The sequence below is a fragment of the Rattus rattus genome, chromosome X (genome assembly GCF_011064425.1).
Source record: "Rattus rattus isolate New Zealand chromosome X, Rrattus_CSIRO_v1, whole genome shotgun sequence".
Lineage (NCBI taxonomy): Eukaryota > Metazoa > Chordata > Mammalia > Rodentia > Muridae > Rattus > Rattus rattus.
Window position 1 is genome coordinate 65,446,189 of NC_046172.1, and position 16,613 is coordinate 65,462,801.

Consider the following 16,613-nt stretch of genomic DNA (forward strand, 5'->3'; position numbering starts at 1 on the left):
AGTAAAGCACTGGGAATGGACATGGGAATCAAAAATATTTGCCTTGCATGCACAAGGCCCCAGGTTTAATTTCCAGCATTTCCTATCCCCTCCAAAACACCTGTCACCTAATCTTTAAAAAAAAACACAGAAAACTTAAAAACCACAAATTAGTCTCAAAAGAAAAACTGGGGCCATAAAAAAGCACAAATTTTATACACCTTTTCCCAGGCATAGTAATAGTGGTGCATGCCTTTGATCCTAGCACTTGGAAGCAGAGGAAGATGGATTTTTGTGAGTTTGAGGACAGCCTAGTCTCCAGAATGAGTTCCAGGACAGCTAGGGCTACACAGAAAAACTCTGTCTTAAAAACAAAATCAAGGGGGCTGGAGAGATGGCTCAGTGGTTAAGAGCACTGACTGCTCTTCCAGAGGTCCTGAGTTCAAATCCCAGCAACCACATGGTGGCTCACAACCATCTGTAATGGGATCTGATGCCCTTTTCTGGTGTGTCTGAGGACAATGTACTCATATATAATAAAGAAATAAATATTTTTAAAAAAAAGAATGTAGGTTAGAATAAATGGGTAAATTTATAAAAAAAAACAAAATCAAGAACAAAAACAAAAATGTATTCACCTTTATTTCATAATGTCTAGCTGACCCTCACGTGTATCATCTCATTATCATTAATAACTTCAGTAACTCTTTTCTTATGTATAAGCCATACCTGCAAAGGCCTCTGAAACTAAAATACTGGTAGATCACCTTTGCAAGAAAACTTAAACATGCCAACATGCAAGATATGGAACATTTTTCTTCCTTTACACCAAGAAAATCATTAATGTCTAACTGTCTTATCAGGTTTTACTTATTCTTCCTTCTGCTTGACACAGAATAGTTGTATAATAGACTGATAATAATAAGATGAATAAATTATAAAACAGGATTTGGAAAAATACACACTTTTAAGAAACCAATAACAAAATCATCATTTACAGAATAGACTATAAAGCTGTTTAATAACGAAGGTTGCCAGACATGGTATGACACCCTTTTAATCCCAGCACTCGGGAGGCATAGGCAGAGGCAGGCAGACTGCTATGACTTTGAGGCCAGCCTGGCTACAGATGAATTCCAGGACAGCCAGAACGAAGTGAGACCCTCTCTCAAAAGCAAACAACAACAACATAAAACAGAAGATACATACATAGACACAGAGAGAGATACATAGACAGACAGACAAGATAGAAAAATGATAAAGAAAAAGTAAACTCAATGGGGTTATAATGAGTTCAAAGCTTGAAAGCAGAAATTAAACATTAAATCCTTTTTTATGATGATTTTTCAATGCTGGAGTGACCATGCTGCAATGAAAGCACTTATGTACTCATGAGGACAGAGTCCATATCCCAAAAGTGTTAACAAGCATTCTATGCAATTGCAGCCACGAGGCAGCCAGAAACAAAAGCATTGACAGGGTTTGTTAATGTCTAGCCTAGAAAGCACAAGCTCCGGGATCAGAGAACTCCTGCTTCGAATGGACAAAGGACACTAATAACCTCTTTTGGTCTCTGTGTGTACACAGGCATGGGCACATGAACACACAAATACATACATGATATACCAAAAAAATCAAGTCTTTTTAAATGAAGATTTTATAATCCTAAAAGCAAGAGAGAAAATAAATCTGACTTCATTAAATTTCAAAACAATTATTTCAAAGGACACCCTAAAGAAAATAGAAAGTACTGGATGATTGTGGTTCACGCCTTTAATACCAGAGCTCTGGAGACAGAGGAAGGTGGATCTCTATGAATTAGAGGCTAGCCTGAACTACAGAGTAAGTTCCTAGTCAGCCAGGGCTTCAAAGAGAAACCCTGCCTGGGAAAAAAAAAAGAAAGAAAGAATACGATCAGAAATTAATAAAATAAAAGGGCTAAAGAAATGGCTCGCTGCTTTTTAAGATCAAAGTTCAACTCCCAAAACCCACAGACAACACAACTGCCTGTAAAATCCCACACTAATATACACAGACAAACACACATGCATATACATTAAAAATAAGGGGGCTGCAAACAACTGAGTGGGGGCGATCCCAAAAGCTGTTACCTATCCATGAGATAGGTTCTTCTAGCTGGGCTGCCTTGTCTGGCCTCAATGTGAGAGGATTCACCTTGCCCCCAAATCATCTTCATGTGTCAGCATGGGGAGATACCCATGGGGACCCCTATCTCTCTCAGAGGAAAAGGGGAGGGGTAAGGAGGAGGTGACGGGGTGGGGTGGGGGACAGTGAGCAGGATGTAAAGTGAGTAAGAAAAACGTAACTGAGCAAATCCTGAAGTAGTGTTCCTCCATGGTTCCTGCTTTTCTTTGAATTCCTGCTCTGATTTCCTTCAATGGTGGACTGTTATGGGGATATAAAAGCCAAATAAATAGTCTTCCCCAAAAGGGGAGGTTGGAATAACAATGCAGTCCTTAAGAGCACTGGCTACTCTTACAGAGCACTTAAATTCAATTCCCAGAAATCCCAAGGTGGATCATAACCATCAGTAACTCCAGTATGAGGAAATCCCATGCCCTCTCCTGGCTTCTACATGGACCATGCAAGCATACAGACAACAGGCAGGCAGGCAGGCAGGCAAACACTCACACACACAAACACTTTCTAGCAGCTAAGGATGGTCTTGAATTTCTGTTGCTTCTGCCTCTAGTCAGAGGAATAGGACTATAAGCACATGTCCCCACATGTAGTTTATCTGTATAAACTACAGGAAAGAAAGGAAGGAAGGAAGGAAGGCAGGCAGGCAGGCAGGCAGGCAGGCTGAAAGAAAGGCAGAAAAAAGGCAGAAAGGCAGAAATTAAGAAAATGGAGACCAGAGAGTTGGGGGAAGGGGAGGGATGTACTCAGCTTACGGAACACTTGAGTAGCAAGCAGAAATTCCCAGGTTTGATCCCCAGCAACAGATAAACTACATGTGGGGACACGTGCTTATAATCCTATTCCTCTGACTGGAGGCAGAAGCCACAGAAAATCAAGATCATCCTTAGCTGCACAGAAAACATGAGGCAAGTCTGGGATACTGAGAACCTGCCTCAATAACAATAAAAAAAAATGATGAAAAAAATTAAAAGTTGTGGCTGGTCTTCTAGAGGACCCAGGTTCAATTCTCCAGATCCAAGGGATCCTATGTCCTCTTCTGGCCTCCCCAAACACTAGGCACACATGTGGTACACAGACATACATGCAAAGTGTTCATACACACAAATACACAAACCACCAAAAATGATTCTTTGAAAAGAAAAACAAGGGCTGGAGAGATGGCTCAGCGGTTAAGAGCACCCGACTACTCTTCCAGAGGTCCTGAGTTCAATTCCCAGCAACCACATGGTGGCTCACAACCATCAGTAATGAGATCTTATGCCCTCTTCTGGTGTGTCTGAAGACAGCTACAGTGTACTTATATATAATAAATGAATAAATCTTAAAAAGAAAAGAAAAACAAAGATAAACCCACAAACGAAAAAAATTGAAATTAGAAATTAAATTCAGTGATGCTTAGGAAAAATTTTTATAATTTTACATTCCAAAGATCTAGGAAACGGAGAAGTAATAGTGAGATTCCTAGACACATGTGGCTACCAAAAGTAAAGAAGACATGATTTAAGCAGATTTGTAACGAATGAGATTGTAGGACTACATCTCCAACAAATAAAGCCTCAACATGACCAGAAAGATTTACTGCCAAAATCTAACAGACATTTAAAGTAAAGCTAACATCAATCCTTCTCAAACTATGCCTTAAAGATATGAAGAAAAGAGGCAAGCAAGATGGTTCATGGGGTAAAAAGATATGTGGCCGAGCAGCCAGATGGCTGAAAAAGAGAATCAATTTTCCGAGAGTGTCCTCTAACCTCCATAGATAGCAAGGAAAACCAATGAGGGCACAGGCATGAGCACGGGCAAGGGCAGGGGTGTGTGTGTGTGTGTGTGTGTGTGTGTGTGTGTGTGTGTGTGTGTGTGTGTGTGTGTGCTCGTGCACTCATACAAATGCACTCACTAAATTAATGACTGAATACATTTTAATTTTATGTGTGTTTTTTTCTGTACATGTCTGTATATATGTGTGCTGGTGCCCACAGAGTCTAGAAGAGGACATCAGATACCCTCAAACTGAAGTTGTATATGGTTGTGAGATACCATGTGGAAAAAGCATACCCAGGTCTTAGGTCCTCTACAAGAATCATCAGTGCTCTCTCTTAACCACAGAAACCATCTCTTCAGCCCCAAATGTCTTTTTAAAACCCCATGCTGGACCAACAGATTGGGAAAAGATCTTTACCAATCCTACAACAGATAGAGGCCTTATATCCAAAATATACAAAGAACTCAAGAAGTTAGACCGCAGGGAGACAAATAACCCTATTAAAAAATGGGGTTCAGAGCTAAACAAACAATTCACAGCTGAGGAATGCCGAATGGCTGAGAAACATCTAAAGAAATGTTCAACATCTTTAGTCATAAGGGAAATACAAATCAAAACAACCCTGAGATTTCACCTCACACCAGTGAGAATGGCTAAGATCAAAAACTCAGGTGACAGCAAATGCTGGCGAGGATGTGGAGAAAGAGGAACACTCCTCCATTGTTGGTGGGATTGCAGACTGGTACAACCATTCTGGAAATCAGTCTGGAGGTTCCTCAGAAAATTGGACATTAAACTGCCTGAGGATCCAGCTATACCTCTCTTGGGCATATACCCAAAAGATGCCCCAACATATAAAAAAAGACACATGCTCCACTATGTTCATTGTGCAGCCTTATTTATAATAGCCAGAAGCTGGAAAGAACCCAGATGCCCTTCAACAGAGGAATGGATACAGAAAATGTGGTACATCTACACAATGGAATATTACTCAGCTATCAAAACAATGACTTTATGAAATTAAGTAGGGCAAATGGTTGGAACTGGAAAATATCATCCTGAGTGAGGAGTAACCCAATCACAGAGAAACACACATGGTATGCACTCATTGATAAGTGGGTATTAGCCCAAATGCTTGAATTACCCTAGATGCCTAGAACACATGAAACTCAAGACGGATGATCAAAATGTGAATACTTCCTCCTTCTTTAAAAAGGGGAACAAGAATACCCTTGGCAGGAAGAGAGAGGCAAAGATTAAAACAGAGACTGAAGGAACACCCATTCAGAGCCTGCCCCACATGTGGCCCATACATATACAGCCACCCAATTAGACAAGATGGATGAAGCAAAAGAAGTGCAGGCTGACAGGGACACTGCATGTAGATCTCTCCTGAGAGACACAGCAAGAATACAACAAACACAGAGGCGAATGCCAGCAGCAAACCACTGAACTGAGAATAGGACCCCCGTTGAAGGAATCAGAGAAAGAACTGGAAGAGCTCAAAGGGGCTCGTGACCCCATATGAACAACAATGCCAACAAACCAGAGCTTCCAGGGACTAAGCCACTACCTAAAGACTATACAGGGACTGACCCTGGACTCTGACCTCATAGGTAGCAATGAATATCCTAGAAAGAGCACCAGTGGAAGGGGAAGCCCTGGGTCCTGCTAAGACTGACCCCCCAGTGAACCAGACTGTTGGGGGGAGGGCGGCAATGGGGGGAGGGGGGGGAGGGGAACACCCATAAGGAAGGGGAGGAGGGAAGGGGATGTTTGCCCGGAAACCGGGAAAGGGAATAACACTCGAAATGTATATAAGAAATACTCAATAAAAAAAAAAAAACCCATGCTGGAACAGCAAGCCAGCCAGCTCAGCAAGTAAAGTTATTTGCCACCAAGCCTGAAGACCTGAACTCCATCCCCAGAAAGTAAATGTTTCCTTAAAGTTGTCCTCTGAGTGCCACATGTCCACTATGGTGCACACACATAAATAAATAAGTAAATAAGCAAGTAAATAAGTATGACAGGTTGAGGCTGAGAGATGGCTCGTGTGTAAGAGCACCTGCTATTCTTCTAGATGACTCCAGCACAGTTCCAGAACCCACATCAAGCAGTGTGTAGCTCTAGCTCCCGGGATCTGAGACCCTAGTTGATTTCCTTGGGTACTGACACACATGTGGCAAACATTCATTCATTCATACACTCATACACACACACACACACACACACACACACACACACACACACACACACACACCCCAATTTAAATTTTTTGCTTGAAAACGCTATATGGTAAATAATTTGATATATATTTCTCAAAAGAAAATATGCCAATGGCAATGCAAATCAAAACCACATAAGAACTAATACTAGCAAAGCTACAAAAACGTAGAATCCATCTATGTTGCCTGTAAATAGGACTGAGAATATAATTCAGTTCGTAAAGTGCTTGCCTACCATGAATGAGGCCCTGGTTCTTGGGTCATTAACACTACACAAATTGGGCAAAGTGGCAGACTTGTAATCTCAGCATTGGAGAGGTGTAGGCCAGAGGATCAGGAGCTCAAGGTCATCCCTTGTTAAATAGGGAATTCAAGACCACCTGGGTTATCAGACATCTATGAAGCCAGAAAGGAAAAAAGGAAAACAAAATGGTTGGTACAGGCGCTGTGGGGAAAAAAACAGCCTGGTATGTACCAGGCCTGCATTTGTTTCCCATCATCGAAAAAAAAAAATAAGTATAGAGTTGAAAAATGAGCCATCAATTCTACTTCCAGAAATCCACCCAAGATAAATTAAATCACGTTAACCCATCAAAAATTTGTTAAGAAATTGTTGATAGCAACATCATTCACAATTTCCAGAAGTAGAAGGTACTCAAATATCAACCAACAGACAAATGGGTAAATAAAATGTATTGTTATCCAATAAAATGCAGAACCACCTAATAAAACAGGATGAAAAACAGTATGCTAACACGGATGACCCTTAAAAGTGGCACTGTTAAAGGAGGCAGATACAACACAACATGTAAGACTGAATGTCTCTATTTGCGGATCCTAAAAGGCAAGTTCACTGAGGTAAGAAGTAAATCACCAATTGCTAGGTGATGGGTAGAGGGAGAATTAGAAGATGTAGGGAAAGCCTTTTAAGGTGAGAAAAGGTATCTTAGAGATTAAGACTAGAGCTCGGTTGGTAGGCCATACAATTGGTTAAGATGGCTCGATCGGAGGCTAGGAGACCAAAGCTCAAGGTCATTCTCGGCGACATGGTGAGTTTGAGACCAGCCAGGGAAACATGAGATTCTGCCTCAAAACTAAGTAAATAAACTCCTTGAACTAGATTGCAAAACATTTTCAGTTTATTTAAACACTGGACTTTTTATATTTTTAAATAGGTGTTTTACGCTATGTGAATTTCATCTCATTAAAAAAAAGTCCCGGGGTTGGGGATTTAGCTCAGTGGTAGAGTGCTTGCCTAGAAAGCGCAAGGCCCTGGATTCAGCCCTCAGCCCCGAAAAAAAGAAAGAAAAAAAAAATGTCCCAAGTCAGGACAGAAATTCAAGAAAGTATACACCTATTGGAAACATAAGAAAACTGCACATCTATCTTCAAAAAATATCCACAACTAAAATTTAAGAAGCATGTTAGCATAAAAATTTACATAAAGGAATATTTATATACCAGGGCAAAAAAAGGACAATGGAACTCCTAGGGCTCTTGTTTTTAGCATGCATATGAGTTCAAGGCTAACCTGGGAGAGAAACAGAGCGCTTACCCTGAGATGGGATTGTGGATATAAGACTAGGTGCTCAATCAAGAAGATTCTTCAGTGATTAATACTATAGCCACATAACCACATTGAGAAGGCCTATAATCAAACAACACCAAAGTGTCCAACCAGGAGAAGCACAGCCTGTTCTCAGTGGTCTATAAGAACATAAGTCAGTGGCTGGAGCTATGGTTTAAGCATGTGTAGCTGTGTGAATTTTGCAACAGACCCAAGCAAATGGCTCATAAATGCTTTTATGTCCAGTTCCAAGGGATCTAGCACACTCTTCTGTCCTGTGGGGTATCTGCATTCTTGTGCACACAGAGACACAGTCATGCACACCCACACACTCGAAAAAAAAAATCATGAAAACAATGTAGCATGGGTCATAGGTCCACCTAGAGAGCCATAAATATTGGAAAAAAAACCTAAACCTCCCTCTTGATAAAAAAAAAAAAAAAAAAAAAAAAAAAGAGTTGGAACTGGTGTGGGAACTTTTAATCCCAGAATTTGGGAAGCAGAGACAGGCAGATCTCTGAGTTTGAGCCAGCCTGGTCTATAGGCGGAGTTTCAGGACAGCCAGGGCTACAAACAGAAACTCTGTCTCAAAAATCCCAAACAGGAAAAAAGGAAGGGAGGGAGAGAGGAGGGGAGGGAGGGAGGGAGGGAAGGAAGGAAGGAGGAACTGATTAAAACAATAGGCAGTGGGGCTGGAGAAATGGCTCAGTAGGGAACACACTGATCTTGCCAAGAACTGAAATTCAGTTCCCAGTGTCCTTATAAGGCAACTCACAGCCATTTCAGCTACAACAGATCGCACGTCCTTTAACCCCAGCACTTTGGAGAAAGCGGCAGGTAGATCTCTGGAGTTAAAGACCAATCTTCGTCTAAATAGTAAGTTTCAAGCCACAGAAGGACACAGAGTGACAGGTCATAAGGGGAGGGGGCCCCCAAACCTAGTCTGTCTCATACTAACTCTTAACATTTTTTTACTTTACTCTTGTCAGTACACTGACTAAGGCAGCTTTTGGTGAGATGTTCCTGAACTGAAGTCACCAAATGAAAACTCCTACAAAGACAGAAAGCCTCACCATGCATCTCCTTCGAGGCAATACTATGCCAACCCCCACCCCCTAAAAGAGAAAACTCTATAGATGCTACATGGTGATCACAAGACTATGAGGCCAAAGGACTGAACAGTAAATGCCTACAGTGTGTCAACCTTTTCCCCCTCAAGAATCCTATTTATATCTCCGTCCCTTCTGCTTGATTTATTTCCTACAGCAAAGCAAGCATTCATGTGTATGGAATCGGCTGCATATGTTCTTTCCCACTGCAACTTGGGAGAACTCCACTCCTTGGATTGTGTTATCATGGCCTTCCTGGTATGCAGCCAGTGTCATAGAAAGGTATTAATAGTATCATTTTAAATAAACATGACACTTTGGATAGAGGACTAAAAATGAATCTGGCATCTAAGCAATGTGAAATAACCCCATAAATGATGGTATGTTCTATTACTGTAATATACTCAACTGTTAAAGCATGTTTCATGTGAATGCTTCATGTGACGTTTTTGGATGGTTGGTTTGGAGTTTTGGTTTTCAAGGCAGGGTTTCTCTGTGTAGCCCTAACTGTCCTCGAACTCAGAGAGTCGCCTTCCTATAAACCCAGCTCTATACGACTTAACCTCTTGCTCACTTACTTTTCTTTAGGGGTTCCCTTTTTAGAAAGCAACTTTTCATGTTGTGTTCCTTGTTATTAGGAATCAAGAAGTATTAGATTGACCCTGCATGGAGGTGCATGGGGACGCAAAAGCAAGTAGGTCTCACGAGTTTGAGGCCAGCCTGGCCTACAAAGCAAGCCCCAGGACAGCCAAGGGTACAGAGAGGAGCCCTGTGTCAGGGTAAAGGGGGAAATGAGAAGAGGACAATGTAGTAGTAGCAGCAGTAGATCGAATAGGAAAGCACTTGACATGTCTAGGCTGGGATGGGGTATGGCACAAAAATAAAATACCTAGTAGCATTCATTTACTTAAGTAGTCATGTCTGTCTGTGACAACAGCAAGTTTCTCTATTCATTCTTAATTTGCTACTGTGCTCTCTTCTCCATAAAAGTTCACCCATGCTCCCTGACTTTGGAGTTTTGGTAATTAATTGTTATATCATGTCACAGAAATCTCATGTTGCTGTCAGAAAACAAGCATCGCTCTTGGCCAATGAAAGTGCATGTGTAGCTGAAGAGATGGCTCAGTGGTTAAAAGCACCTGTCCTATGACTCACAATCATCTGTCACCAAGTCCAGCTTCAGGGGTTCCGATGCTGCCTTCTGGCACCCACAGGTACCTGCATGTACATGTGCATACACACAAAACACCATAAATAAAAACTGGGTCTTTTAAAAGCACATTTAATTTTTTGTACTTTTAATTTCCAGTAATTAAATGCAGTTAATTTTCAATTAATTAATTTATTGGAAGACTAGATACCGAAGTCTAAAGGATCAGTATTTTTCCTTGAAGACTTTTGCTCTAAGCTAGTATTCCTTTTGCTCAGTAACTGTTCATAGAGATGACCACTGTTGTGTTGCTGATCACTGACTGCAGACCCCTAAAACGCTTGTCAAAATGTGATGTTCTGGCCAGGTATGGTGGAGCATGCCTTTAGTCCCAGCACTTAGGAGGCAAAAGCAAGTATATCTCTTAGTTCAAGGCCAGCCTGATCTACAGAGTAAGTTCCAGGACAGCCAGGGATACTTGGGAAAACCGTCTCGAAAAAGACTAAAAAAAAATAAAATTATGATCTACATAGAGCAGATTATGTAACAAATCATATTTTATAAAATCATCAAATTACACGAAATGGCTCAGCAGACAAAAGTGCCTGCTATTAAACCTGATGATCTAAGTTCAATTCCCAAGTCCTACATGGCATATCTGTCTTCTGGCCTATACATTCATACAGGCAAACATATTCACAGGAGCCAAGTGCACACACAAGATAGATAAATAGATAGATAGATAGATAGATAGATAGATAGATAGATAGATAGATAGATAGACAGACAGACAGACAGAGATAGAGAGAGACAGACAGAGGAAGGAAGGAAGGAAGGAAGGAAGGAAGGAAGGAAGGAAGGAAGGAAGGAAGGAAGATGGATGGATACAGATAGACAGCAATAGACAGGTAAAACAAAATATCAAAGAAAATTAGGGAAGGTAACTACTTGTTGTAGGACAAGGTGCCCTGAAAGACACTCTTACACATTGTTACCATGCTTCTAAAAACAATTCAAAATAAGCCTCAAGATTCTTCACCTCAGAAGTCTGCCCTTTTTTTCTATCCAAAGAAAATAACACTTAAGTAAATAACATTACTCACAAGTAACAGTTATACTTTATAAATGAAACAAAATCCAGGAAATACAGCAGAATCTTAGCAGAGTCATTGTACCTGGCATGAATTTCAGGCTTTGAAGTAGCCTTTTGTCAGTGATTGTATCTAGTATTTTATGGAGTTATTCCTTTGAAGATTCTCAAGAGCCTTCGCATAATTTGGTCCTGAGACATACTAAGAATTGCTTAGGTGATGGTTCCTTCAAGACAACCCCTAGATCTGATAGAGGTTTGAGAATTCGGAAATAAACTGGCTAGAAGTGCCTTTTGCAGGCTGGAGAGATGGCTCAGTGGTTAAGAGCACTGACTGTTCTTCCAGAGGTCCTGAGTTCAATTCCCAGCAACTACATGGTGGCTCACAACCATCTGTAATTGGATGTAAGAGCATCACTCTCTTTTGGTGTGTCAGCTACAGTGTACTTATATATATAAAATAAATAAATAAATCTTTGAAAAAAGAAATGCCTTTTGCTTTTCATAACAATAAAAAACGTTTCTGGGATGCTGTCAGCTTAGTCCTTGAGAGGTTGATCCCAGCTTTTTGCTTGAAAGTGTACACTCATCCTGCAGTGTGTCGTTCTTAGAGATCCATCTTTCCAAGTAACCACACACACCAACAAGTAAAGATGTGTATGTTGTGAAGTAAAATTATCAGATCTGTCAGAGGAGTCAGCTCTCCCCTGGCAGTTACTCCACTGGCACAAGGGTTTCAAACTATTCTCATCTCTTTTGCTGCTTTTGCAGAAAACCTGGGTTCAGTTCACAACATTCAAATTGAGTAGCTCAGAACAATCTGTAACTCGAAATCCAGAAGGCTCAATGTCCTTCCCTTTGCCATCCCTGGGCACCTGCACACACATGCACATAACCCCATACAGATCCATAAAATAATAAAGATTTTTAAAAAGCTTCCAATTCTGGAGCACTTCAAATATTGAAAACATAATGTTCAACTTGAATGAACTACAAGGCCAACCAAAAGAAGCAAGCTATAAATTATCTATCTATAAAGTATAATTAGTTCTTAGATTCTAAAAATACATAAATATACTACTATAAAATATCCAAATTGTGAACAGTAGATGCCATCTAAATAAGTTCACACAGGTGGCGAGCCAGGTGATCGCTCATCCTTGTAATCCCAACACGCAGGAGGTTAAAAGAGGCAGAAAAACAGTCATGCATTTGCACACAACTGCTGGGCTACATAGTGAGTTCCAGGAGAAGACAAACAAGACGGTTCAGTGAGTAAAGGTGCTTGCCACACAAACCTGGTGACCTAAGGGCTAATCCCTAGAACCCACATGAAAAGGAGAAACCGACTCCTCACAGTAGAATTGTCCTCTGATCTCTGCATGTGTATGCTGTAACATGCACATCTACATGGTAAGAAGTGTAAAAAAAAAATTGAAAAGCATATGGGGGGAGGGAGATAACAAGTAGCATTTCCCCACCTGTTTATGTTATAATGAACACATTCCTTTTACTGCCTGAAAATTTTTATTGCCTTCTTTAACTCACTTTCCTTTAAAACTTCATGTGTAAGCCAAAAACTAAGATTAAAAACCTGAAAACATCATTGACTATACTTCCCCCAAATTTTCATCCTGATCCGCTCTTCGTGGAATATAGAGCAAAAAAGGGAGCAGGCTTGTCAATCAGTACAACAGCAGAAGGCTGTGATATGCCTGGATCCGAGACCAATCTGAGCCGTAATGTAACCCTGTCTCAAACCAAGCCCCTCACAAAACATGTGCATGTGAGTAGTTTCAGAATTATCAGGTCTAGATAAGATCAGTGATTTCATTTGTCTGCCCCCATAAATCTTACTTTAAATAAACCAATCTAATAGATTCAGGCCCTGCTTTATTTAATTAAGACTTCATTACTCATTGGAGCTGCAACCAACGATCTTGCTTGTCAGCTTTGTTACTGGATTGAGAAGAGCCTAGATTAGCAAAGCACATGGCTGGGTGTATGTGAAGGTGTCTGTAGAGAGAGGATTAACTAAGTAAACACTGACTCAGAATGTCCTCAGGCCATCCCAGATATTGAGGACCTAAATACAATAAAAAGGACTTTTTAAAAGGAGTGTCCCAAAGCACGAGCATTTTCTCTCTGCTTCTAGAGCTGCTCTGCAGCCTCACGCCCTTGCCATGCTTGCCAGACTGAAAACTTCAAAACCAGGAGGCCAAAGAGATCATTCAAGGAAATGGAAAGCTCACTGAAATAGAAGTGTTTAAAAAAAGGCTCCCTTTGGGGACTGGAGAGATGGCTCAGTGGTTAAGAGCATTAACTGTTCTTCCAGAGGTCCTGAGTTCAATTCCCAGCAACCACATGGTGGCTCACAACCATCTGTAATGGGATCTGATACCCTGAGGACGGTAACAATGTACTTACATATATATTTTAAAAAAACCCCTTTTCAGGTATCATCATTAAAATATTATTTTCATGGCTGTCAGATACCAACTGAAAATGAGGCATAAATGTATGTCTGTGGGAGCCATATTGGATTTGGGCCTGGTTGCTTTATCACTGTTTGGCCTTAGTCTTAGATTGTAGGATCAAAAGCCTCTCCCTGTAATTTACGGCACAAGAAGTTTGCATTCATGGAATGTTTTCAGCCTGAACAAGACCCTTCTGGGTCTCCAGCAAGGTTTGACCCCTGCTGAGCCCTGCCCTTGCATGTGGAAGCTTTTTGTTCCCAACTCTGAACATCTGGCCAGGTACTTCTCACCTGAGTCAAAGAATTAAGCTGGCCTTCCTGGTTATTTCCCTAATTTATTCAGGTCACATAGTAGGTCCTTTGTTACCACAGTCTCAGCCAGGGTTCCCCACTGTGCTTGGCAGATACCTGCTAAGTGGTGTACTTTGGATATATAGTTTGGTCAATAAAGAAACCAGGGCTCTCTTCCTCTTCTGGCTTGACACGAATAACCTGTGTATGTGTGTTCTTTCATCCCACAGGCTTTCGCCCGATTCTCGGTACCGTGTCGGTGCTGGCGCCGACATATGTCAATTTTTAATTATTTAGACTTACTACATGTTGTGCCAAAGGAGGTCAAAAGTAAGGCACTGATCTCGCAGAACTGTTGTTCTAGATAGATGGGTGCTGCTGGGAAGTCAACTGTATCCTCTATAAGGGCTCTTAAGCACTAAGCCTTTTCATACACCCAAATAAGGCAGAAGCCTATGCATGTTTTCTCGGTGCCACTGAATACTAACTAACTACTGGAAAACCAGCTGCTGGCAGGGCAATGGTGGCACACGACTTACAAATACCAGCACTCAGAAGGCAAAGGTAGGCAAATCTCTGTGAGTTTGACAACAGCCTGGTCTATAGAGTGAGTTCTAGGAGAGCCAGACTACACAGAGAAACCCTATCTCAAAAAAACAAAGAAATAAAAAGAAAGGAAGGTAAGAAGAAAAGACATGCTTGAGAATGTTCTACATTTACAAACCCTTGCCAAATATCTTTCATTTTTTTAAAAGATTTATTCATTTCATGTATGTGAGTACACTGTTGCTGTCTTCAGACACAAAGAGGGCATCGGATCCCATTACAGATGGTTGTGAGCCACCATGTGGTTGCTGGGAATTGAACCCAGGACTTCTAGAAGAGCAGTCAGTGCTCTTAACCACTGAGCCATCACTCTAGCCCTGCAGCTTTCAAATTTTACGTGAATTTTATACACACTGACCACATTTAAAAACCAAAAGAATCTTATTACAGAAAACTTAGGCTCAGAGTCCCTTATTTACAAAATACAATGAGAGAATTATAGTTTCTGTTTTTAATTATTCAGTGAAAAAAATCAGTATGTGCAACAACTCCAATCAAACCTAGTTCGATACTGCATCCTTCAGAGAAACCTAAAATTTTGTTTATTTTATGTATGTGAGTACATTACAGCTGTCTTCAGACACACCAGAAGAGGGTACCAGATGGTTAAAAAAGCCACCATGTGGTTGCTGGGAATTGAACTCAGAACCTCTGGAAGAACAGACAATGTTCTTAACCACTGGGCCATCTCTCCAGCCCCGTTGGAAAAGCTTTAAACAGTCACTAATAAAAGTCAATGATAGGGCTGTGGATGAAGGCTCATTAGTAGAGCCCTGTCTAACATGTGCCAGGTCCTGGGCTCAATCCACTACACACACACACACACACACACACACACACACAAATTCAAACACCCACTGTAAACACACAAAGTCTTCTTAAAGAGTGAAAAAGACAGCTACCCTAACAGCTAATCCTCAAAATTCCGAATATTAAAGTTCTTAAAAGGACTAAAGGTACAGTAAGATAAGCACACAGCTAGTTAATGGAGCACAATGCTTCCAAAGTGTCTGTGAATTTGCTTAAGGGATGGTTTTGTTTGCTATATGTTGTGGTGGTATTTGAGACAGAGTCCTGGTCTCAAACTCAATTTTGCAGGTGAAAACAACCAAGAACCTCAAACCCTACTGTCCCCATCACCTGAACTTTAGGACTATCACTGAGTCCTGCAAAGCCTACTTTGTCTCCAGGATTTTTTTAAGACTTATTTATTTTATATATGAGTGCTGTATCCACATGTACACCTGCATGCCAGAGAGAGTATCTGATCACATTATAGATGGTATAAATCACTATATTACTATATCACATTGTAGATGGTTATTGCTGGTAATTACACTCAGGACCTCTGGAAGAGGCTGAGCCACCTGTCCAGTCCTAATCTCTAAATTTTTTAAATATTTGTTCTTATTGTTTTTACTAATGTCTTGTTTAAACTCTCACTAATTTGGGCTGGAGAGATGGCTCAGCGGTTAAGAACACTGACTGTTCTTCCAGAGGTCCTGAGTTCAATTCCCAGCAACCACATGGTGGCTCACGACCATCTGTAATGGGATCTAATACCTTGTTTTGTGTGTCTGAAGACAGCTACTTATATAGAATAAAAAAGATGAATAAAAAATTCTGATTTTGTTATTTTTTCAAATTTATATATTTCTATTATACATATATACATACATACATACATACATACATACATACTTGTGTTTTATGAAGTCACAAGAAGGTGAAGGATAACCTGAAACTGGAGTTTTAGATAGCTGTAAACAGCCATGTGGATGTTTGAACCCAAACTTGAGTCCTCTACAAGCAGCAGCTAACGGCTCTTAATCTTTGAGCTCCCTCTTCAGATTGAACACGTAACTTTACCTAGCTTTGTTTTTCACAGCAAGGCTACTGTGCCTGCTACACTATCCACTAAGGATAATAGTGACAAGGCATGGTGTTAACAACTAAAACAATCATCTGAATTCCTGCGCTGGGGATGAAACTCAGTGGAAGAACATGTGCATGAAGCCCTAAGTTCAATCCTCAGCATCACAGAAAGAATAAGTCAGAACCTATAGGTGTTTTGCCTGCTTGTAGGACTGCATGTTCCTAGTGCTGAAAGACGCCAGAAGGGAACATTGGACTCTCTAGAACTGGGTTATATATATGCTGCCACAGAGGAGCTTTTTTGACTTTATTTTGAGCTG

The 16,613-nt window shown here is 40.7% G+C and overlaps 1 protein-coding gene across 13 annotated transcripts in view; it reads right to left on the reverse strand.

Moving 5' to 3' along the window:
• The window catches only part of LOC116888537 (transcriptional regulator ATRX), a 138,899-nt gene that overhangs the window by 96,633 nt on the left and 25,653 nt on the right, over positions 1-16,613 (reverse strand). The window lies entirely within an intron of this gene.